Here is a 25,809-nt window from a genome sequence, read left to right on the forward strand (position 1 = left end):
AGATTTTAACTTACGTAGCAAATGTGAATACCATGAGATCTAATTGACGATCTACACTAGTATTACGTAAAAAGGGGATGTAACAGATGAGACTTCTTCAGTTCTGAGTGAAGCCTTATGCGCTCAAAAATGCGGCATCGCGTGCGTTCATTACCTTGTCGGTGTTCGTCAGGGGGCGGCGGCCGGCGCAGCTCCATACAGCTCGCCGTTTCCGAAGCAGCTCCTTTCTAACTTCTCCGTACTACCATTTACCGAAGTTGGTTTAAAAAAAACTATCTGGCTGTGATTTCATCTGACCAATTAGGGCCTCAATGTTAACCTTAAGCTCCGCCTACAAAAAATCTGTCTATCCAATGAAAAACGTTATACTTTTCGTGGTGGGGAAATGTTTTTAAAGTTTGCAACATAAAAGAGACGCCAAAAAGTCTCACGCTAAAACCTGCAGCTGGTGTGGTCCTTTTAGCGTTATCGTGAGATCTATACTGTTCTTCTGGAGGGCTCTAACTTTTAACATGGGCTGGGGGGGTGGGGGGGTGGTCCTGGTGATTAGCTAGCGACGTGGGTGTCCGTCCCTTATCGTAGGGCCTTCAAGCTTGACACGGTTCTGCTCTCGGCTTCTGTTCTCGTTTCTCCCCTCGGAACAGCGTCTGTCTCACTGTGGGAAGGTATGACATGCATTTAGGCATTCTTGTGTTAGTCTGTGGTATTCCATTTGCTCACTCGTTACTCGTATTTCTTTGGTTAATTTAATGCCACGATTTATTCGGAGCTATGTGACATACTGCCGGATTTGCTTATCATGTCAGGGTATTCATGGATGGTGTTGGATTTTCCTGACACCTTACACCTGTCATACTTTCATTATATAATACGGGCTATTCAAAAAGTCTCTCCGCAGTGCCGTATGTTTGTTAGCGGCGTGTGCCGTATGATTGTTCGCCTGCCTGAGTTACTTCCCTTCACTTGGACTCTCCCAGCACTCCACTATTTCGTTTATCTCAGGCAGCGTCTGTAGTATCGTTGGTGTGTGTCGTTACGTGTTGGTGTGAACGTCTAAATTAGTTCCTTTGTTCGTTTGTTTCGTTTTTGTCACTGTTAAAACGCTAACCACAGAAGAATGTGTGTTTTTAGTGGAACAAGTGTTCAAAGCTGGCGGTTTCAGTTTATCAAACATTTAATTCAGTTTTCCCGGAGACAGCACTCTCACATCGCAATGCTGTGCGAGATGTGATTAACAATTTTCGAAGTACAGGTTCAGTGACAGATGCATCAGAAATGGTGGTCCTAGCGTTTTTGTCTGAGGATAAACTACTCGATATTTCCGATAAAATGTCCATGGGTCCGAACAAGTCAGTAAGAAGACTCGCCCAGGAAATCGATGTTAGCCGGTCATAGTGGCCATGCGGTTCTAGGCGCTTCAGTCTGGAACTGCGCAGCCTCTACGGTCGCATGTTCGAATCCTGCCGCGGGCATGGATGTGTGTGATGTCCTTAGGTTAGTTAGGTTTAATTAGTTCTAAGTTCTAGTGGACTGATGACCTCAGATGTTAAGTCCCATAGTGCTCAGAGCCATTTGAACCTTTTTTTTTTTTTTAATCGATGTTGATGTCGGAACGGTCCACACAGCTGTAAGGAAATAATTAGAACTTTTACCATACAAAGTGACAGTCGTGCAAGAACTGAAAAATACTGATCATGGCAAGAGACAGCATTATTGTCAATGGTTCAAACATTTCGTTCAGCGAAATGGAAGGAATATTCTTAATGAAACATTTTTCACTGATGAGGCGTGGTTTCATTTATCCTGGTACATAACTCGCCAAATTCTTGCATGTGGAGTACTGCAAATCTCTTGTGTATTCATGAGGAACCACGTCACTCTTTGAAAATTGGAGTTTGGATTGTAATTTCTAGAGGTCGGATTGTGGGTCCCATATTTTACAACGAAACAATAAACGCACAACGTTCCTGCAGTAACATTCTGTACCCATTCATAGGAGAACTTGAGTTAAGTGAAATACTGAATGGTTATTTTTAACAAGATGGTGCAACCGCGCATACAGCTCGCGTTTCAGTGTCATTGCTTAGTGATTTTGGTGATCGCACAATTTCACAGGGACTTTGGCCTCCACGATCGCGTAACCTAATCCCACCTGACTATTTCTTCTGGGGTGCAGCGAAAGCAACTGTCTATAAAAACCATCCAAAATCCGTCGATGAATTGAAAACTGCGATATCCATTTTCATTGCTTCTGTTTCAAAAGAAATGTTACAGCTAGTGTTTGGAAACATGATTAGACGAATTGAATTGTGTATTCAACAACAGGGGGGAACAGTTTTGACATTTAATGTGAAATTTGTAAGTTAAAAATGAATATTCAATAAATTAATAACTTAATAATAATTAATAACAGTGAATATAATATGTGACCAAGCAATAGAAGAAAGGACCAATGCCTGGAAAAACTTCAATAGTCACAAAATATCTGAAAAATGGCAACAGTTTCTAGTAATCCGAAAACAAATATAGAAAGAGTGCCACAAGACAAATTGCGTATTGTGACAACCCATGGGGAAATCGTACAAGTACCACATTATAAGTACTTGGGAGAAATCATCCAGTCATCGGGGATCAACCTAAAGGCCAATGAGGAAAGAATAAAAAAACTATAGAAAGCACATAAACTCACGTGGAACTATTATAACAAAAAGTCCATATCCACTAACGCAAAACTGAGGGACTACAACACTGTCATACTTCCGGAGGCCCTGTATGCATCGAAACAACACAAATAGGTGGGCGAACTAAAATCAAAGAAACAGAGAAACAAGAATGGAAAATTCTCAGGAAAATTTTTGGCCCGATACAAGAGCAAGGAATCTGGAAGAAGAGACCAACATCAGAATTATAAAAATACACAGACAAGATTACCGATACAATAAGGAAAAGAAGAATGCAGTTCTACGGACATACCCGCAGGATGAATGAAAACAGAATTTCAAAGCGAATTCTTAAAGTCATCAACTCAGACAGGGGAAAAACAAAATGGATGAAAGAAGTTGAAGAGGACCTCAGACAAGCACACATAACAGCAAACTGTGCAGAAAATAGAACTGAATTCAGGAACATCATCAAAAAACATAAATTTGACACCACAACACATAAGAGACCAAGATGCAAATGGATAGCGGAGCGAAAGAAACAACACAGTGAACACATGAAGAAAGTTTGGGCTCAGAAAAAAAACATAAACATTCATTATAAAGGAATTCAAGTTCAAACGCTCTCTTAAATGGGAATAATCGAAAATAATCATAATTAATAACACTGAGTTTCATTTCGGCATATTCACTGCGGCATACGGCAAGCGTGGCTAACAATCATGGCGGCACTGCGGAGAGACTTTTTGAACACCCCGAATATGCGTAATAGTGTTTTCTGTGAATACAGTCTTTCTAAATTCTCATATTCTTATGTTTCATTCTTATATCAGTTCCTAATTGTTATATTTTATTCCGGTGTTTATTCTTCATTAAGGTTTGGTGCATTTCCCTTGGATGATACCGATACTACTAACGTCGGAAACATAATAATTGTTAACACTACAAGCATCGCGTAAAGGAGTGTTTCTTTGTATGAATGTCTCGGAAAAGAAACGTCGTCAGCATTGCTGAAGGTTTCAAGCGTTTGGAATTCTTTTTCTGCAAACCACGCGTAACGAATCACTTTTCCGAAAACTCGCGTTTAAAATTGACTATGAAGCAAGACACACCACAGGAATTTCAACGGGAACGATTTCAAATAATTATTCTACCCATTTATTGTCTTTTTTAATTTTCATTCATTCACCACACGATTAGTAGACGAATAAGGGCAAGATATTTGAGAGTACGTTGGAAAACATTCGTGTAGTAAGTTTCTATGGACATGGGTGCATAATTGAAAACCAGAATTAAACCGCCGTGGCACCACTGGAACCGATGTCGCCAAAGATGCAAACGTGACACGGGCTGTATGGAGGATGTTACACTGTTTCCTAACCATACTGCTGAAGAATACCCTTTGTCCAATGGGCAGTGTGAGGGGTGGGTTCTTCGTCGAAGGCGAAGAAGGCCGCCAAGGTTCCGACGAAGAAGCCGAAGGCGCCGCGCCCAAAGAATTCCAAAGCTGTATCACAAGTTCTGGTTGTTGTTGTTGTGGTTTTCCGTCCTGAGACTGGTTTGATGCAGCTCTCCATGCTACTCTATCCTGTGCAAGCTTCTTCATCTCCCAGTACCTACTGCAACCTACGTCCTTCTGAATCTGCTTACTGTATTCATCTCTTGGTCTCCCTCTACGATTTTTACCCTCCACGGTACCCTCCAATACTAAATTGTTGATCCCTTGATGCCTCAGAACATGTCCTACCAACCGATCCCTTCTTCTGGTCAAGTTGTGCCACAAACTTCTCTTCTCCCCAATCCTATTCAATACTTCCTCATTAGTTATGTGATCTACCCTTTTAATCTTCAGCATTCTTCTGTAGCACCACATTTCGAAAGCTTCTATTCTCTTCTTGTCCAAACTATTTATCGTCCATGTTTAACCTCCATACATGGCTACACTCCATACAAATACTTTCACAAACGCCTTCCTGACACTTAAATCTATACTCGATGTTAACAAATTTCTCTTTTTCAGAAACTCTTTCCTTGCCATTGCCAGCCTGCATTTTATATCTTCTCTACTTCGACCATCATCAGTTATTTTGCTCCCCAAATAGCAAAACTCCTTTACTACTTTAAGTGTGTCATTTCCTAATCTAATACTCTCAACATCACCCGACTTATTTCGACTACATTCCATTATCCTCGTTTTGCTTTTGTTGATGTTCATTTTATATCCTCCTTTCAAGACACTATCCATTCCGTTCAACTGCTCTTCCAAGTCCTTTGCCGTCTCTGACAGAATTACGATGTCATCGGCGAACCTCAAAGTTTTTATTTCTTCTCCATGTATTTTAATACCTACTCCAAATTTTTCCTTTGTTTCCTTTACTGCTTGCTCAATACAAGTTCTGGTAAGCTCACGATAACAATTCTTCTTCGACTGTAGGGTCCCCCTGCTCGTCATGTCCCTCGAGCATAAAACCGCAATCAGCCCGTAGCACTGTGAAGACACTTTACATAAAATTTCGATGCGTCGCAAAGACAAAACACCTGGGAATGTTGTCAGGCGAAATCATCCTGTTGCACAATAACACTCACCCCACTAACACTCACCCCCACAGTGGCAATCGGACGAAGGCAACGCTACGGAGATTTGGTTGGGAAACGCCGGCCGGATTGGCCGAGCGGTTCGAGGCGCTTCAGCCGCAGGAGCCGCGTGACCTCTACGGTCGCAGGTTCGAATCCTACCTCGGGCATGGATATGTGTGATGTCCTTAGATTAGTTAGGTTTAAGTGGTACTAAGTCTAGGGGACTGATGACCTCAGAACTTAAGTCCCATAGTGCTCGGAGCCTTTTTTTTTGGGGGGGGGGGGGGGGGGACACTCTGCAACATCCTCCGAACAATCCAGATATTTCACAGCGTTATTTTCATATCTTAGGCGATCTGAAGAAAGACATGCAGAGAAGTCGGTTTTGATTCGGACGAGGCCGACTTCATTCGTTGACGTTTTAACTTTATGGCAGCTATAGTTTCTGCAACCTGTCTTCGTGGAAAACTGTTGTCTTCATAGTTCTGTGGACTAATTGTGACTCTACATTCGAAGAACTCGACGAGCAGAGAGACCCTGCAATCGAAGGAGGAGGCCATCCTCACATTACAGGAAACTGTGTGAACTGCTTTGGATTACACTGGCGAGGGAGGTGTGGGTTGTTTCCACTGTTGGCATTGCCGTTCGACCTTGCGCTGTCGGAATGCTCTCCGAGAAATCATCCTGTTGCAGGACAGCACCCACCCCTACACTGCCAATAGGACAGAGGAAATGCTGCAGTCATTTGACTGGGAAACACTGCAACATCATCCTCTCAGCCTGGATCTTTCACTCTATGATTTTCACATATTTGGCGATAACAACGTTTGTGGACATCGTCTTCAGGATGTGTAAGTGATCGACCTCTTTCTACAAATCAGTATTTGGTCGTCCTGTCTCCCAGTGTGATAAACGTCTTGACGCTTGTGCTGTGTCGTCCAAACATGACACAGCCAGGGAAAAAGCACGACAGCCGTGAAGGTGCGAGCTGGCGCCATTGCCATCGGGACTCGCCACTTAGCGCCACGGGCGGCGCTGAGGTAGTAGATATCGACTTCGCCTCGGCCAATTGCCGCCAGCTTACAATCCCTCAATGATCGGACGGAAACCTACTCGGAAGACATAATAGCGGTGCTCGCCACTTGGTTATAGGTAATGGAAATGAGCGTTTGGCGTCATTGGTCGATAGGCCCCTTACGGGGCAGGTCCGGACCCCTTGGTGGAGGTCTTATTACATTCGACGCCACATTGGGCGACCTGCGCGCCGGATGGGCATGAAATGATGAAGACAACACAACACCCAGTCAATCAGCGGAGAAAATACACGACCCAGCCAGGAATCTAACCCGGGCCGCTTACGACGGCAGTCCGTCACGCTGACCATTCAGCTGTTGGGGCGGACTTGGTTATAAGTCATCGTCCAGGGCTGACTCAGGCAGGGAACGTCGTTTAGTGAACTCTTAGAATAGACAGTTGTTGTGAATAGCATTCGCCATGTACTGTGAAATTTGCCTACGATTATTTGCACTCAGCCATTGAGACCTTATTTGTGTCGTATTGCATGCAGTGTTCGAGACTTCATTATTCTACAAGTCACTCTTTTGTGTGAGTTTGTTACTAATTTATTGGAGTGTTGTAGAACCTTCGTTCCCCTATACTGTTACCTGACGCTTGGGGCATAGCTGTGGAAAAATGGCAGGGAGCAATTGTCTTAGTAGTGTACTGCGCCAGAAACCGTTTCACGAAGTCACAAATCGACCTGCCGTAACAACAGTGGCAACTTGGCGTCAACAGCAGTAGCGATGAGGCTAGCGGTCATCCCGTTTATTGGTCATCTTATTTTCGTGGTTAGGTCGCCTAGTTTTTTTCTTTTAATTCGATTTACTAGCGTCACTAGGCTTCAGGTTTGCTTGCCCGTGAGTGGTAGCAGCAGCGCTTATCGATAGGTGCACTGTCGTACCATCTCTGGAGCGACAGCTAGTATTTCCGGGTCGTCGGGTGTCTGGAGTTCAGTCGGGGACGGAGCACCAGTGAGGTGCGGACAGCCAGTGCTCGCCGACCGCTGGCGACGCTCATGTACTGTCCGACTGAAGAAGACTGGAGCGGGACGTCCGTTGGTTAATCGTCCAATCGGACGACGTGTATTTAGTCCTTTGACAGTTTCTGGGCCTCGTCAGTTGGTCATCTGGCCGGACGTGGGTCGGTTCCTTCGTTGTGCAGAGATGTCGTGGCCAATGGGCAAGAGTTACCTCCGTATGGTTGGGTCCGAGCCAGTGTGTCCGGGTCGTCGTGTCTCCGAGTTCCGAGTGGACATGGAGTTGAGTCGGGTTTGAGCTGCAGTCAGCTTCGGGCAGTCGAGACTCGCCCGAGCGTTGCCGACACACGTAACTTGAGTGGGAACGACCTGGTTTGGTCGTTCGATCGGTAGTCTCATCGGGATACCTGTATCTGGTGGCCGACCGCTTGTGGAGACTCTCTGTGTGTCGAATTGATTCGTCCTTATTGCAACACAGTGATTGTTTTTACGATTGTTCGAGTTGCTGTGCAAGTGTGTTTACATGGAACTGTGTGTAGCTTCTGTGATTTCCAATGAGCAGATGGATGCTGTCTGCATACTGGAGTAGGTAGTTGGTCGGTTGCGACAGAGGGAAAGGATTAGGTTGTCGTTTGGTTCTTCAGCCGTCCCTAGATCGTACTGGAACCCGTTTTTTTTTAAGTGTTACGCTAGGCTACCTGTCTCATCTAAACTGATGTTGCTGCCCTGTGTGACCGAGCGGTTCTAGGCGCTTCAGTCTGGAATCGCGCAACCGCTAAGGTCGTAGGTTCGAATCCTGCCTCTGGTATGGATATGTGTGATGCCCTTAGGTTAGTTAGGTTTAAGTAGTTTTAATTTCAAGGAGACTCGTGCCTCCAGATGTTAAGTACCATAGTGCTCAAAGTCATTTGAAGCATTTTTAAAACTGTATTAGAGTTTCCTCCACAGGCCGACCCTTGGAACACTTTTGTTTGTTTATGTTAATATATGGCCTTCAGCCGAACTTCATAACAACTTAGATTAAGCCTTCAGCTGTGTTTCATTTAAAATTCTTGTTGCTCTGTATATAGGCCTTCAGCCGCGTTTGTTTCAGAATCTGTGGCTTTAATACGTAAATCCTTGTCTGTAAGGTTTCTTTTTCATTTTTCTTGAAACGGTCTTCAGCCGTGTTCTGTAAATGTTTACCTTAAGGTTGTCTTTAATTATTCTTGAGTAATTGTTTGAGCCTTCAGCCGACAAGATACTTCAAGTTTTCTAAGATGTTTTTCTGTTGTTTTTGGCTTTTAAAGAATTTTCTTAGCTGACGTGAAATATTATTTCAGCCTTTAGCCGATAGATAATGTAACTTAAGTAAGGCCTTCAGCCGTTACTCTAAATCCTGGTGTTTTAAAAGAAATCATTCAAACTTGTTCTGGAGAAGTTACTTGGGCCCTCGGCCGTGAATTGATCTTTTTTTTGTTTTAAAGAGAAAATTGTGCATTGGTTTGAGGAATAAAGTTGTGTGTGTCCTTGTATAACTAACGGTAATTAACCTTGGCGCCTTTCCACAACCTGATCCGCTCTGTCGTGCGAAACCAGGATTTCAGAGGCCTTTACAAAACTGGCGACGAGGCTTTACAAAAGCTTACTGTGATTACTTTTGAATGGAACCAGTCCCTTGTTAGGTTGTAACGCGTGCTACGTTTTCATTTTACCACCCCTTATATATATGCTCCTCAGTATGCCTTACAGTCAGATATGTATCTGATTGTGGAATCCATGTCTGGCAACGATGTAAGTCAGCAACAGTCTTCCCGTGTCTCTGGGTCTTTTACATGTATTTATCCCCGTCTTGCCCTCTCTGATTTACTGTGACTTTTCAGGCTGCAGTGTCACACCAAAAACTTTAACCTGTGCTAACCTCCGACACAGATGTAACTAAACAGTCCAGCGCTGCAGATATACGTGCGCGAACGATAACCTTCTCGCGTATCCAGCATTGCTTTCTCCGGATACATAATAATTACTGTGCCAGCGAACTCTTCTCTTATTTCCTACCTCTGCTCTGTGAGGCCGTCTCTTGCCTTCCTGGCTGTCTCGCGCCCAGTCCGACGTTCCTCCAGCGAGAGCTCTCTGACAAGAACCACCTCACACTTGTTATTAAAGTGCTAGCCTCCTGATTTATGGGCGAGCCGCGCTAAGAGTCGTGTTCCTCGGGACCCAGGCTCTTCATGTCTGCCACCTCCCACCCCCTCCCCTCCGCCCACTACCACCCACTCCCTCCAGGAGATAGTGACACACACACACACACACACACACACACACACACACACACACACAGAGCTCTTTGCAGCATAGGAGATGCCCGCTGGAAATAGCCTTTCCGCACTGCACCCCCGCGCGGGCTATACCGAGCAGAGGGACATTTATCTTGTTCGTGACTGTAACGTGGCGAGCTCTAGGACCTCTTAACACCGGGACGAGATGTTTCTTTTGGGTCCCGAGGACATGGGCTGAGTTTCTGCGCCGCGTAGTAACGTACTGCACTCTCAAGAAGGTGCTGGTTGTCAAACTTCCGTGAAATGCAGTTGTAGCTACGAGAACAGGAGATGCGAGTCGTCACAGACCGCAGCAGGATTTTATGAAACAAACGTACCTCATCGCGTCTATAATTGTCAACGAAGAGGCACCCACTGTTGAAAAGGACAGTCTCAAGAGTTTCATTCTGATAATCCACTGCTGACATTAGAACCGAACCACCAGAACGAGTAGCAAATGCAACCATCGTATGTATCTCCTCCTCTCCTTCTCTTTGATTCTTTACTCCTCCTCCCCTCCCTTTGGCCATAACCTCCTTCTCCCCCTCCCCCCTCTCTTTGGCCATAACCTCCTTCTCCCCCTCCCCCCTCTCTTTGGCCATAACCTCCTCCTCCCCCCCCACTCTCTGACCATCTCCTCCTACATGTCTCCACCCATCTACCCCTTCCCTTTCTCTGTGTCCATTTACCAACCTCCCTGCCCCCCCCCCCCCCCTTGTCCCCTGCTCCTCTCTCTCAATTTCCTCTTTCCCCCCTCTCGTCGACCTTAAGCCATATTTATTACTATAGCCAAAGAAATCTTGATTACGAGTTAAAGTAGTTGTGTAAATCGGTTGGGATCACTGGTATAGGGCATATGTGTGACCTCTCCTGCTGCTGGCTCTATGAGGATATTAATTTCAATGACAGTCTTTCTTTCTTTTGCTGGTGCCTTGTCCCGCGGTTTCACAGGGTGGGCTCGGTTAGTTATAAGGGGTGGCCGGATACCCTTTCTGCCGCCACCCTGTACCCCCCCCCCCCCCATCCCCAGGGACGGAATTAGTGTACCCCATCTGTCTATTTGGATCCATGGAATAGTGCGAACATGTTCAGATGTCTGCGAGTCGTGTAACTGAGGCGGAACGCGGGGACCAGCCCGGTATTCACCTAGCGGGATGTGGAGAACCACCTAAAAACCACATACAGGCTGGCCGACACACTGCCCGACGTCGGTAATGCGACGGGCGGATTCAATTCAGGGCCGGCGCGCCTACACGAGTCCAGGAAGCAGTGAATTAGCGCTCTCGGCTAACCTAGCGAGTTATTAACATCAATGACAGTATGGCTCATAATCGTTTCACACGATTCAGTTTCCGTGGTAGTATTCTAATCGTAAGCACACAGCCACAAATACACGAGGTGTAAAAGGCAGTGCACTAGAGGAGCTGTTGTATGTACTCAGGTGATTCATTAAAAAGGTTTGCGAGGTGATTATGACCGCACAGCGGGATTTAACAGACTTTGATCGTGGAGTGGTAGTTGATGCTAGACACATGGGACACTCCATTTCAGAAGTCGTAAGAGTATTCAAATCCCGACATCCACAGTGCCAAAAGTGAGGCGAGGATAACAAATTTGAGCCACAGACAACGCAGCGGCCGAGGGCCGTCACTTAACCACCGAGAGCAGCGGCGTAGAGTTGTCAGTGCTTACAGACACGCAACACCGCGAGAAATAACCACAGAAGCAGGCCAGAGTGGACGAACGGTTCTAGGCGCTTCAGTTTGGAACAGCGCGACCGCTACGGTCGCAGGTTCGAATCCTGACTCGGGCTTGGATGTGTGTGATGTCCTTAGGTTAGTTAGCTTTAAGTAGTTCTGAGATCTAGGGGACTGATGACCTCAGATGTTGAGTCCCATTGTGCTCAGAGCCATTTTAACCATTTTAACCGCAGAAAGCAGTGTGGGACGTACGCGGTAGTCTCCGTTAGGACACTGCGGCGAAATTTGGCGTTAATAGGCTGTGGCAATAAACCACCGATCCGAGTGCCTTTTCTAACAGCACGACATCGCCTGCAGCGCCTCTCCTGGGCTCGTGACTGTATCGGTCAGACCCCGGGCTACTGTAAAACCGTGGCCTGGTCGGACGAGTCCCGATTTGGAGTTGGTAAGAGCTGATGGTAGGATTCGAGCGTGACGCAGACCCTACAAAGACACAGACAAAGGTTTTCAACAAGGTACTGTGCAAGCTGTTGGTGGCTCCGTAATAGTGTGGACTGTGTTTGCATGGAATGGGGTGGGTCCTCTGGTCCAACTGAACCGATCACTGACGCGAAAACGTTATATTCGTCCACTTGGAGACCATTTGCAACCATTCAAGGATGGGATTTTTATGGATGACCATGTTTCGTGTCACTGGGACACAGTTGTTCCCAATTGTTTTGAAGAACATTCTGAACAGTTAGAGTGAATTATTTGGCCACCCAGATCGTCCGACATGAATCCCACCGAACTTTTCTGAGATACAATCAAGATATCAGTTCGTGCACAAACTCCTACACCGGCAACACTTTCGCAATTATGGACGGCAACAGATGCATCACGGCTCAGTATTTCTGGAGAGGAATTCCAATGTCTTGTTTAGTTCGTTTCAAGTCTATTTACCGCACTACGCCGGGCTGGAGATCCGACATAACTTCTCACCTCAGTGTGCTATTTTTCTGTTTCCTGTTAAGACAGCCTGCGAGGAAGAAAACAAAACAGCACACAGTTGTGTATACACCATTCGTTTAGAATTATATGTAAGGAGAAGGAATATACGCGGGAGAAACAGTTCGTTTAATTGTGTAAATGCCCTGCTATCATAGGTAAAACTAACTGCTGTGTGTGTGTGTGTGTGTGGGTGTGGGTGTGTGTGTGTGTGTGTGTGTGGAGGGAGGGGGGGGGGGGGGGGAGGTCGGCATTATGACGCAACAGGGTACACCCATCTGAAAAAGGAAACCTCACGTTTTTATACTACAACACAGCACAGAATTTTCTCCTTAACAGTCGGTTTTACCAGAGCACCTGTACATTTTTATTTTAAAAAATAAAGCTCATGTCCGTTTGGATGTTCGTTAGATTGTCGTGCAAAAATTTCAAGTAAGTCGGTCAATAACATTCTGATATACTCGTTAATAACTTTACCTTATTATATATTATATGTGTTTATACATTATGTATACTGAAAAATGTGTAGCGTATGTGTGTCCAAATGTTTTACATTTTTGCTTACAAATTGGATGTAAATCGGTCAAGCATTTTTCATATATATATAAGTCACAGCTGCAAAATACTAACACGAATTCTTTACAGACGAATGGAAAAACTGGTAGAAGCGGACCTTGCGGAAGATCAGTTTGGATTCCGCAGAAATGTTGGAACACGTGAGACAATACTAACCTTACGACTTATCTTACAAGAAAGATTAAGAAAAGGCAAACCTACGTTTCTAGCATTTGTAGACTTTGAGAAAGCTTTTGACAATGTTGACTGGAATACTCTCTTTCAAATTCTAAAGGTGGCAGGGGTAAAATACAGGGAGCGTAAGGCTATTTACAATTTGTACAGAAACCAGATAGCAGTTATAAGAGTCGAGGGACATGAAAGGGAAGCAGTGGTTTGGAAGGGAGTGAGACAGGGTTGTAGCCTCTCCCAGATGTTATTCAATCTGTATATTGAGCAAGCAGTAAAGGAAACAAAAGAAAAATTTGGAGTAGGTATTAAAATTCACGGAGAATAAATAAAAACTTTGAGGTTCGCCGATGACACTGTAATTCTGTCAGAGACAGCAAAGGACTTGGAAGAGCAGTTGAACGGAATGGACAGTGTCTTGAAAGGAGGATATAAGATGAACATCAACAAAAGTAAAACGAGGATAATGGAATGTAGTCAAATTAAATCGGGTGATGCTGAGGGAATTAGATTAGGAAATGAGACACTTAAAGTAGTAAAGGAGTTTTGCTATTTAGGGAGTAAAATAACTGATGATGGTCGAAGTAGAGAGGACATAGAATGTAGACTGGCAATGGCAAGGAAAGCGTTTCTGAAGAAGAGAAATTTGTTAACATCGAGTATAGATGTGTCAGGAAGTCGTTTGTGAAAGTATTTGTATGGAGTGTAGCCGTGTATGGAAGTGAAACATGGACAATAACTAGTTTGGACAAGAAGAGAATAGAAGCTTTCGAAATGTGGTGCTACAGAAGAATGATGAAGATAAGATGGGTAGATCACATAACTAATGAGGAGGTATTGCATAGAATTGGGGAGAAGAGGAGTTTGTGGCACAACTTGACAAAAAGAAGGGACCGGTTGGTAGGACATGTTTTGAGGCATCAAGGGATCACAAATTTAGCATTGGAGGGCAGCGTGGAGGATAAAAATCGTAGAGGGAGACCAAGAGATGAAAACACTAAGCAGATTCAGAAGGATGTAGGTTACAGCAAGTACTGGGAGATGAAGAAGCTTGCACAGGATAGAGTAGCATGGAGAGCTGCATAAAACCAGTCTCAGGACTGAAGACCACAACAACAACAAACAACATGCGTTTATTGTTTCGTTTGTCCGGTATAATACGATGCTTACGCGGTTTCCTCACTCAGACTTTAATAACAACGTGTAATATAAAATAGATTATTATTTAATCACTCAGCGTGTTTTTGTCAATTGCACTTTACGGACGATGAACGGAGACACAAAGAAAGAAAACACAGATTCCAACATAAAAATACTCGTAAGTCACAAATGAATAATCGAACGCTGCATTGCAGTGATTTTGGATAAATCTTTCACTTATTCTTTGTGAGTATAATCGTGTTCATCATTTATCGAGTCTTCGTCAATCAGTTCCCTTACTCTTCTTTTGCATAATCTATCGTAAGTTGAGCACCTAACACAGTGTGGATGACACGTTGAGAACTGTGCATCGTGAATGAAACGAAAGAAAACATTCTCACATATACGGTAAAGTTCGTAAAACATATATAATTTCGCTTAACCTAAGAGTATTTATTGCTCCATATTCCGCAGACTTTTGCCCATGAAAGACACCCGCTGCCACGTATCGCGACCAAACTAACAGGATAACTGCATTCACAATATACTTAATGAGGTATGTGTCTCTATGCCTGTTTAGAATAGCACTCATACTTTCTCCCATGCGATGTACACGGTGACTGTTATTGAACTATGTGAAATAAAATCGTTACAACTTCTGAACGGTGTGCGTTAGTTCGTTCAAACTGGATGGTTCCCCGCGTTGTATGATGGGAATTGGTACGCGCTGTGTGGTTTGGTTTAGCCCACTTTCATTTAGATGGGCTGGCCAATAAGCAAATTTAGCGCATTTATTGGACTGAGAATCCTCATTTCACGATCGAGAAGTCTCTTCACCCTCAACGGGTACCTGTGTGGTGTGCAGTATCCAGTCACGGAGTAATTGCTGCGATAGTCCTTGATGGAACGGTTAACTTCCGAACGGTAAGTGTTTTTTGAAGACGATTCCATCCACATTATCCAAAGTCATCCTGATTTCAACAAGATATGCTTCATGCAATACAGAGCGAACACTTTGGGGACCGAATTATGGCTCTGTGGTAACCAGAGGCCACTGGCGTGGGATTCAAAAATGGTTCAAATGGCTCTGAGCACTATCGGACTCAACTTCTGAGGTCATCAGTCCCCTAGAAATTAGAACTACTTAAACCTAACTAACCTAAGGACATCACACACATCCATGCCCGAGGCAGGATTTAAACCTGCGACCGTAGCGGTCGTGCGGCTCCAGACTGTAGCGCCTAGAACCCCTCGGCCACCACGGCCGGCGCGTGGGATTCGATTGGCCACCATATGATCCAAATCGGAACGCATAGGACTCCTTTTAGTGGGGCTATATTAGAGACGAGATGTACAGCAAAAACCCCAAAACCATTGCTGGGCTGAAAAGAGCCCTAAGCAGCCATTCAGGAGGTCATCGACAGCATTGCTCTTCCGACACATCAGCGGGTCATGCAGAATTTTGCTATTCGTCTGCGCCACATCATTGCCAGTGATGGCAGGCATATCGAACATGTCACAGCCTAAATCCGAATATCCGTAGTGAAGTTTTCATGTAGGTTCAAATGGCTCTAAGCACTTGGGACTTACCGTCTGAGGTCATCAGTCCCCTAGAACTTAGAACTACTTGAAACTAACTAACCTAAGAACATCACACACATCCATGCCCAAGGCAGAATTCGCGGTTCCGAACTGAAGCGGCTAGAACGGCTCGGCCTTTTCATGTTGAATATAGTGTGTTCTGCCCTTAGTTTGTAAATAATTTATGTTTTTTATATATTTAAATAATTTTCAACTTGTATGACCCGGGGAACGCCCGTTTCTCAGCTCGTGTGTATTTAATACTGCTGATGTGAAGGAATTCGCAGTCAGCAGATTAATTTCAAAACGGCGTACAGCCACTATGCCAATCATGGTTTTTCCAGAAATAACCGCGGGCAGTGAAAGTGCGATCATGCGTTGGGGAAAACATACACTACTGGCCATTAAAATTGCTACACCACGAAGATGACGTGCTGCAGACGCGAAATTTAACCGACAGGAAGAAGATGCTGTGATATTCAAATGATGAGCTTTACAGAACACTCTCACAAGGTTGGCGCCGGTGGCGATACCTACAACGTGCTGACACGAGGAAAGTTTCCAAACGATTTCTCATACACAAAGAGCAGTTGACCGGCGTTGCCTGGTGGAACGTTGTTGTGATGCCTCGTGTAAGGAGGAGATATGCGTACCTGCACGTTTCAGACTTTGATAAAGGTCGGATTGTAGCCTATCGCGATTTCGGTTTATCGTATCGCGACATTGCTGCTCGCGTTCGTCGAGATCCAGTGACTGTTAGCAGAATATGGAATCGGTGGGTTCAGGAGGGTGATAAGGAACGCCGTGTTGGATCCCAAAAGCCTCGTATCACTAGCTTTCAACATGACAGGCATCTTATCCGCTTAGCTGTAACGGTTCGTGCAGACACGTCTCGATCCCTGAGTCAACAGATGGGGACGTTTGCAAGACAACAACCATCTGCACGAACAGTTGGACGACGTTTGCAGCAGCACGGACTATCAGCTCGGAGACCATGGCTGCGGTTACCCTTGACGCTGCATCACAGACAGGAGCACCTGCGATGGTGTACTCAACGACGAACCTGGGTGCACTACCGACAAAACGTCATTTTTCGGATGAATCCAGGTTCCGTTTACAGGATCATGATGGTCGCATCCGTGTTTGGAGACATCGCGTTAAACGCACATTGGAAGTGTTTATTCGTCATCGCCATACTGGCGTATCATCCGGCGTGATTGTATGGGGTGCCAATGTTTACACGTCTCTGTCACCTCTTGTTTACATTGACGGGCCTTTGAACAGTGAACGTTACATTTCACATGTTACGACCCGTGGCTCTACCCTTCATTCGGTCGCTGAGAAACGCTACATTTCAGCAGGATAATGCACGACCGCAATGTGCAGGTCCTGTACGGGCCTTTCTGGATATAGAAAATGTTCGACTGCTGCTCTGGCCAGCAGATTCTCCGGATCTCTCAACAATTGAAAACGTCTGGTCAATGGCGGCCGAGCAACTGGCTCGTCGCAATACGCCATTCACTACTCTTGATGAACTGTGGTATCGTGTTGAAGCTGTATGGGAAGCTGTACCTGTACACGCCATCCAAGCTGTGTTTGCCTGAATGTCCAGGCGTATCAATGCCGTTATTACGGCCAGAGGTGGTCGTTCTGAGTACTGCTATCTCAGCAACTAACACTCAAATTGCGTGAAAACATAATCACATGTCAGTTCTAGTATAATATATTTTTCCAGCGAATACCAGTTTATCATCTGCATTTCTTCTTGGTGTAGGAATTTTATTGGCCAGTAGTGCAGCAATGTCGTTCGCATGGGAGCCGGTCACAGTGGCCGAGCGGTTCTAGGCGCTTCAGGCTGGAACCTCGCAACCACTACAGTCGCAGGTTCGAATCCTGCCTCGGGCATGGATGTTTGTGATGTTCTTTGGTTAGTTAGGTTTAAGTAGTTCTAAGTTCTAGGGGACTGATGATCTCGTATGTTAAGTCCCATAGTGCTCAGAGCCGTTTGAACCATTTTTTTATGGTTGCAAGGGTAATCTGATTGTCTTTCATTAAGTCGTGGCAATTTTCGTGGTTTGAGTATTACAGAAACGGAGCAGCTGCACAGTCTTGAAAAGCCCATTTATCGTGCGCTGGGAACGAAACAGAACATACTCGTCTTAAAGCTACACCGGTCCCTGTAATCCCAGCAAGTACTTTTCTTGTCTGTGTGTTTAGCTAAAAGATAAAATTAAGAAGTTCGCAGTGTAGTGTGTCAGACTCCGGTGCAGCTGCCGTCAGACAGATTGCGGGCTCCCGAGTTATCGCTTCCTCCTCTCCGGTGCCTGGTTTCTCATCGGCTTAAATTATAGCACGGCGCGGCCGCATGAGATATTGGAAGACGTCCCAGCGGCCGGCGCACGCCAATTGCTCAAGACCTTCACACCAGTTATTTCTGCACAACCCACCGGCACCCTCATTTAAGAACGTTTTCTGTTGGTTTGATTAAGAAATCGCCTAGTTACAGAAGCGAGAGATGGTCCGATTTACCGTAGTTGTCGTCGTCATTTGTTTCCCGTACTAGTTCACGTATACTCCAAACCACTTAATATTGTCTCTACTGCAGCTCAAATGAGTTTCTTGTTACGAGGGTGTGCCGGACGGTTCAGAGCCGGTATAATGTTGCATGTCATAACTGTGGAGAAAATGTAACAGAACGAGGCATGTGTAATTCAGGTTGTGAGATCAGAAGCAATTCATTCATCTACGTCTACATCCATATTCCGAAAGCCACCTGACGGTGTGTGGCGGAGGGTACCTTGAGTACCTCTATCGGTTCTTCCTTCTATTCCAGTCTCGTGGAAAGAAAGATTGTCGGCATGTCTCTGTGTGGGCTCTAATCTCTCTGATTTTCTCATGGCCTCTTCGCGAGACATAGAAGGGAGCAATATACTGCTTGACTCCTCGGTGAAGGTATGTTCTCGAAACTACAAGAAAAGCCCGTACCGAGCTACTGAGCGTCTCTCTTGCAGAGTCTTCCAGTGGAGTTTATCTATCATCTCCGTAACGCTTTCGCGATTACTAAATGATCCTGTAACGGAGCGCGCTTCTCTCCGTTGGATCTTCTCTCTCTCTTCTATCAACCTTATCTGGTACGGATCCCACACTGCTGAGCAGTATTCAAGCGTACTGTAACCTACTTCCTCTGTTTCCGGATAGCATTTCTTTAGGATTCTTCCAATTAATCTGTCTGGCATCTGCTTTACCGACGATTAATGTTATATGATCATTACATTTTAAATCACTCCTAATGCCTACTCCCAGATAATTTATGGAATTAACTGCTTCCAGTTGCTGACCTGCTATATTTTAGCTAAATGATCAAGGATCTTTCTTTCTATGTATTCGCAGCACGTTACACATGTATACATTGACACTCCCTGCACCATGCGTCAATTCGTTGCAGATCATCCTGCATTTCAGTACAATTATCCATTGTTACAGCCCTCGACGTACTACAGCATCATCCGCAAAAAGCCTCAGTGAACTTTTGACGTTATCCACATGGTCATATATATATATATATGGTTAATGGCAACGGTCCTGCGACACTGCCCTGCAGCACACCTGAAATCACTGTTACTTCGTAAGACTTCTATCCATTGAGAATAACATGCTGCTTTCTCTTATCTAGGAACTCTTCAATCCAATCACACAATTGGTCTGATAGTCCCTATGCTCTTACTTTGTTCATTAAACGACTGTGGGGAACTGTATCAAAGGCCTACGGCAGTTACCTGGGAACCCATGTCTATGGCTCTCTGAATCTCGTGGACGAATAGAGCGAGCTGGGTTTCGCACGACCGTCTTTTTCGAAACCCATGCTCATTCCTACAGAGTAGATTTCTAGTCTCCAGAAAAGTCATAATACTCGAACATAATACGTGTTCCAAAATTCTACAACTGATCGACGTTAGAGATATAGGTAAATAGTTCTGCACATCTGTTCAACGTCCCTTCTTGAAAACGGGGATGACCTGTGCCCTTTTCCAGTGTTTTGGAACGCTACGCTCTTCTAGAGACCTATTGTACACCACTGCAAGAAGGGGGGCAAGTTCCTTTGCGTACTCTGTGTAAAATCGGACTGGTATCCCATCAGGTCCAGCGGCCTTTCCTCTTTAGAGCGATTTTAATTGCTTTTCTATCTCTCTGCCATCTATTTCGATATCTACCATTTTGTCATCTGTGCGACAATCTAGAGAAGGAACTACAGTGCAGTCTTCCTCTGTGAAACACCTTTGGAAAAAGGGGACATCCACTTCTGAGTGGAACTTGGTACAGGGATTTATATTTTATTTAACATTCTCTAGGCACGAACGTATTGGAGATGGAACTCTGCCAAAGTAGGGTATGAATCGTTGTAGAAACAAACCTAATAATTATAAAGGGGAAGAGGACTGTAATACACTCTAAGACAAAAGAAGAAACGAAAAGGAAACAAAAAAACGAAAATAAAAAGAACACCATGAAGTAATTATCCGAATGTGTTGGTTGGGTAGTGTTGTTTGTGGGAGGAGACCAGACAGTGAGGTCATCGGTCTGAGCGGATTAGGGAAGGACGGGGAAGGTAATCTGCCGTGGCCTTTCAAAGGAACGGCAACTAAACGGAGCGTAGAATATCGACGACGTACGATCGTGCTGCAAGGGTGACGCGGATGACAACCGAAGGTGTCCTACAACGTAATTAAATGACGCCTCAGTACACGATACCTGGTTGTCGGGCGATAATCATTTTGGTGTCCCAACGCTGTCCGGGGAGTCTCTGGGCATGTTTTCGGCCTGGAATTTCACTGAGAAGAATTGTCTTCAGGGATGAGCTCTGCTTCGAACTGACCTCCGATGATCAGCGATATTGTTTCCTTTCATAATAGGACCGCCGGCAGGGGTGGTCGAGTGGTTCCTATGCGCTACAGTCTGTAACCGCGCCACCACTACGGTCGCAGGTACGTATCCTGCCTCGGGCATTTATGTGTGTGATGTCCTTAGGTAAGTTAGGTTTATATAGTTCTAAGTTCTAAGAGACTGATGGCCTTAGAAGTTGAGTCCCATAGTGCTCAGGGCCATTTAAACCCATAATAGGACCCCTTTGGTTGTCATCCGTGGCTCCCTTGCATGAAAGCAGAATGTCGACGACGTTCTACGGGCCATTTTGTCGCCCTTCACGGCAAGTTATCCTCCGTCTGCATTTCAGCAAGATAATGCCCATCCGCACACGACGAGTTTCTACTGCTTGTCTTCGGGCGTGCCTAACCATAACTTGAAAAGCAAGGTGAAGTTATTTCTCTTTAACTGGTGTTGTTGTTGTAGTCTTCAGTTCAGAGACTGGTTTGATGCACCTCTCCATGCTACTCTATCCTGTGCAAGCTTCTTCATCTCCCAGTACCTACTGCAACCTACATTCTTCTGAATCTGCTTAATGTATTCATCTCTTGGTCTCCCTCTACGATTCTTACCCTCCACGCTGCCCTCCAGTGCTAAATTGGTGATCCGTTGGTGTCTCAGAACATGTCCTGCCAAACGATCCATTCTTCTAGTCAAGTTGTGCCACAAATTTCTCTTCTCCTGAATTCTATTCAATACCTCCTCATTAGTTATGTAATCTACCCATATAATCTTCAGCATTCTTCTCTAGCACCACATTTCGAAAGCTTCTATTCTCTTCTTGTCTAAATTATTTATCGTCCATGTTTCACTTGCATACATGGCTACACTCCACACAAATACTTTCAGAAACGACTTCCTTACATTTAAATCTATACTCGATGTTATCAAATTTCTCTCCTCCAGAAACGCTTTCCTTTCCATTGCCAGTCTACATTTTATATTCTCTCTACTTCGACCATTAATAGTTATTTTGCTCCCCAAACAGCGAAACACATTTACTACTTTAAGTATCTTATTTCCTAATCTAATTTCCTCAGAATCACCCGATTTAATTCGACTACATTCCATTATACTCACCGAGCGAGGTGGCGCAGTGGTTAGCACACTGAAGTCCCCTGATTTAGGTTTTCCGTGATTTCCATAAATCGCTCCTGGCAAATGCTGCATTGGTTCCTTTAAACGGGCGATGAGACAATGACCTCGCTGTTTGGTCTCTTCCACCAAACTACCCCAACCTATTATCCTTGTTATGCTTTGGTTGATGCTCATCTTATATCCTCCTTTCAAGACACTGTCCATTCGACTGAGTTGTTCTTCCAGGTCCTTTGCTGTCTCTGACAGAATTACAATGTCATCGGGGAGCCTCGAAGTTTTTATTTCTCCTCCATAGATTTTTCTTTTGTTTCATCTACTGCTTGCTCAACATACGGTTGAATAACATCGGGTTAGGCTACAACCGTGTCTCACTCCCTTCCCAACCGCTGCTTCCCTTTCATGCCCCTCGACTCTTATAACTGCCATCTGGTTTCTGTACAAATTGTAAATAGCCTTTCACTCCCTGTATTTTACTCCTGCCACGTTCAGTATTTGAAAGAGAATATTCCAGTCAACACTGTCAAAAGCTTTCTCAATGTCTACAAACGCTAGAAACGCAGGTTTGCTTAATCTGTCTTCTGAGATAACTCGTAGGGTCAGTATTGCCTCACGTGCTCTAAAATTTCTGCGAAATCCAAACTGATCTTCCCCGAGGTCCGCTTCTACCAGTTCTTCCATTCGTCTGTAAAGAATTTGCGTTATAATCTTGCAGCCGTCGGTTATTAAACTGATATTTCGGAAATTGTCGCATATGTCAACATTTCTTTGGGATTGGAATTATTATATTCTTCTTAAAGTCTAAGAACATTTCGCCTGTCTCATACATCTTGCTCATCAAATGATAGAGTTTTGTCAGTGTTGGATCTCCCAAGGCTATCAGTAGTTCTAATGGATTGTTATCTACTCCAAGGGATTTGTTTCGACTTAGATCTTTCAGAGCTCTTTCAAACTTTTCACGCAGTATCACATCTCCCATTTCATCTTCATCTACATGCTCATCCATTTCCATAATATTGTCCTCAACTCCATCGCCCTTGTATAGACCCTCGATATACACCTTCCACCTTTCTGCTTTCCCTTCTTCGCTTAGAACTGGGTTTCCATCTGAGCTCTTGATATTCATAGAAGTGGTTCTCTTTTCTTCAAACGTCTCTTTAATTTTCCTGTAGGCGGTGATATATACCTCTACATCCTTACATTTGTCTTCTTGCCATCCCTGCTTAACCATTTTGCACTTCCTGTCGTTTTCATTTTTGAGACGTTTGTATTCCTTTTTGCCTGCTTCATTTACTACATTTTTTTATTTTCTCCCATCATCAATTCATCAATTAAATTCAATATTTCTTCTGTCACCCAAGGATTTCTACTAGTCCTCGTCTTTTTAACTAATCGATCCTTTGCTGGCTTTACTATTTTATTTCTCAAAGCTACCCATTCTTCATCTGCATTATTTCTTTCCCCCATTCTTGTCAATTGCGTATTTCTTTCTTGTCAGTCGTTCCCTAATGCTCTCCCTGAAACTCTCTACAACCTCTGGTTCTGTCAGTTTATCCAGGTCCCATCTCCTTAAATTCCCACCTTTTTGCAGTTTGTTTAGTTTTAATGTACAGTTCATAACCAATAGACAGTGATCAGAGTCTACATCTACCCGTGGAAATGTCTTACAATCTACAATCTGGTTACTAAATCTCTGTCTTACTATTATATAATCTATCTGAAATCTTCCAGTCTCTCCAGGCCTTTTCCATGTATACAACCTTCTTTCATGATTCTTGAACCCAGTGGTAGCTATGATTAAGTTATGCTGTGTGCAAAATTCTACCAAACAGCTTCCTCTTTCATTCCTTATCTCCATTCCATATTCACCTTCAACGTTTCCTTCTCTTCCTTTTCCTACTGTGGAATTCCAGTCATCCATAACTGTTAAATTTTTGTCTCCCTTCGCTAACTGAATAATATCTTTTCTCTTTAATAAGTCTTCCAATGTCCCTGAAATTCTAATCATTTGTTGGTCTGTACAAATACTTCACTTCTGCAGATTTCCGTCTCATTCGCGTAATTACTTGGTGATGCGTCTTTTTTATCTTATAGTGTATTATGAAATTTAGTTTCTACCAATATACAAAATGTCGAAACAATTAACGGGAGTGCTTTCGGGTGATATCTTCACAACCCTAATATTTCGCACGTAAACATCTCGTCATTTTGTTCGAAAATGATGAGGTGTTAACCAGCGGAAATATCGGTGGGTGTCGAAGACATAGCATGGGTGCATGCCAGTAAGCTGTCTAAGGACTTTATTGAACGCTGATACCTCACAATATGAAAATATTATTTTCATAAATTCATACGCCGTTTGTGGGGTTACTATGGAAAAATAAGTTATTAGAAACTGTGACATTTCCGCAACCTTAGTAGGACGTTTCAGTACAGTGTCACCTTCAGATAGAGAAATCCTTGTCATACTTCGGGATGAAGAAAAGATCTCTCACGGAAGATCGCATTTTTAAAATCTTTATTTACGGTAACCGGTTTCGGGAAACAGACTTGCCATCATCTGATCTGTGAACAATTTACATAAAGTGTTAAACATATTACATTATGAAGACGCGTACATGTCAATAACATAATGTATAGGTCGAATTATTATTTCACATACCTCAGTAGAAGTTAATATGTGTGCCCCATTCGAACTATAAATGTACTCCATATCTTCATTAGTTGGACATTTGATGTAAGGAGCATTCTTTTGTCAGAGTTAAAACCAGTATATACAGTACGTTCATAGTTACAAATGAGTATTCATAAAATCTTTCGCCAAGTGTATCCGTCCCATGTTACAGATCACAGAGTACTTCACTAATGCAAGAGCGCCGCTGAACTGACTCACAGCGAAAATTACTAGAAAACATTTTGACAAATTGGTCCGCTAGATATCGCATGTGTATTCATGTCATCGTCAATTGCAAATATTAATATGTAATTTTAATAAAAATGTGGTAACTCGCATACAGCTATAGAACTATTTCGGTATCAGGGGAGAACCTAAAATATTTAAAAACAGAAGGAAATACGTAACCATGTGGTGGTAAACCAGTAAGTAGCAGTTATCACATTATTAACAAAATTAGCTCTCTCTCAATTTCGTTCTCAGATAGCTTTCTACTGTTCAGCCGTATTGTCAATAAATGTTACTGTGTGATTATTTTGCTTAGTATGACATTGTACAGAGAGAGGATTTTGAAATACGACTTATGCTGTAATCTTAACTACATGTTACCTTTTCCGACTTAATGTTTTACCTCCATATGGTTAAGCATTTCCTTCTGTTTTTAGAAAATATTTTAGCCCCTACCTGCTAGTAAAATAATGTTACAATCGTAAACTAGTTATCAAATTTTTACTAAAATTAACTATTTATATTGGCAGTTGACGATGACATGAACACGCAGGCGACTCTAGAGCCACTAAATATCAACCCAGTCTCTTGTAACTTGCCCTGCGTTTCAAATTAGCGGCGTTCTTGCCTCAGTGGTGTCCTCTGTGATCTTTCATATGAGTCGGATACACTTGCCGAAACAGTTTGTAAATACTGCTTTTAACGTTGAACCTATTGTACATACTGGTTTTAGCCCTGGCACACGAATTCTACTTGTGTCAACTATCAAGTTAAGTAGGATAAGGAGTACTTTTATAGACCAAATTGGTCACATGTATTAACCTGCAATGAAGCACACGTAATAATAATTCAATCTACGTGTTACATTATTGATATGTACCGTAGTTTTATAACGTAATATGTTTTACATTTTATTTACACCATACACAAATCAAAGACGGTATCTCTGTTTACCAAAACCGGTTATCGTATGTAAAGGTTATACAAAAGCTGAGAAGTTCTCTTTCTGCAGTTTGAATAACTGCAGATCATCCCTTATTACTCAGCATAAGCTAGTTAACCTGTCACAAGTGCTACACTGATAAGTACTAAATCTAGCTCTACACTCCGCAAGCTACCTTAAGGTGTGTGGTGGAGGGTACTTCGTGCACCAGATTCACTTCTCCCTTTT

This window comes from Schistocerca gregaria, chromosome 10, assembly GCF_023897955.1.
Source record: "Schistocerca gregaria isolate iqSchGreg1 chromosome 10, iqSchGreg1.2, whole genome shotgun sequence".
Taxonomy (NCBI): Eukaryota; Metazoa; Arthropoda; class Insecta; order Orthoptera; family Acrididae; genus Schistocerca; species Schistocerca gregaria.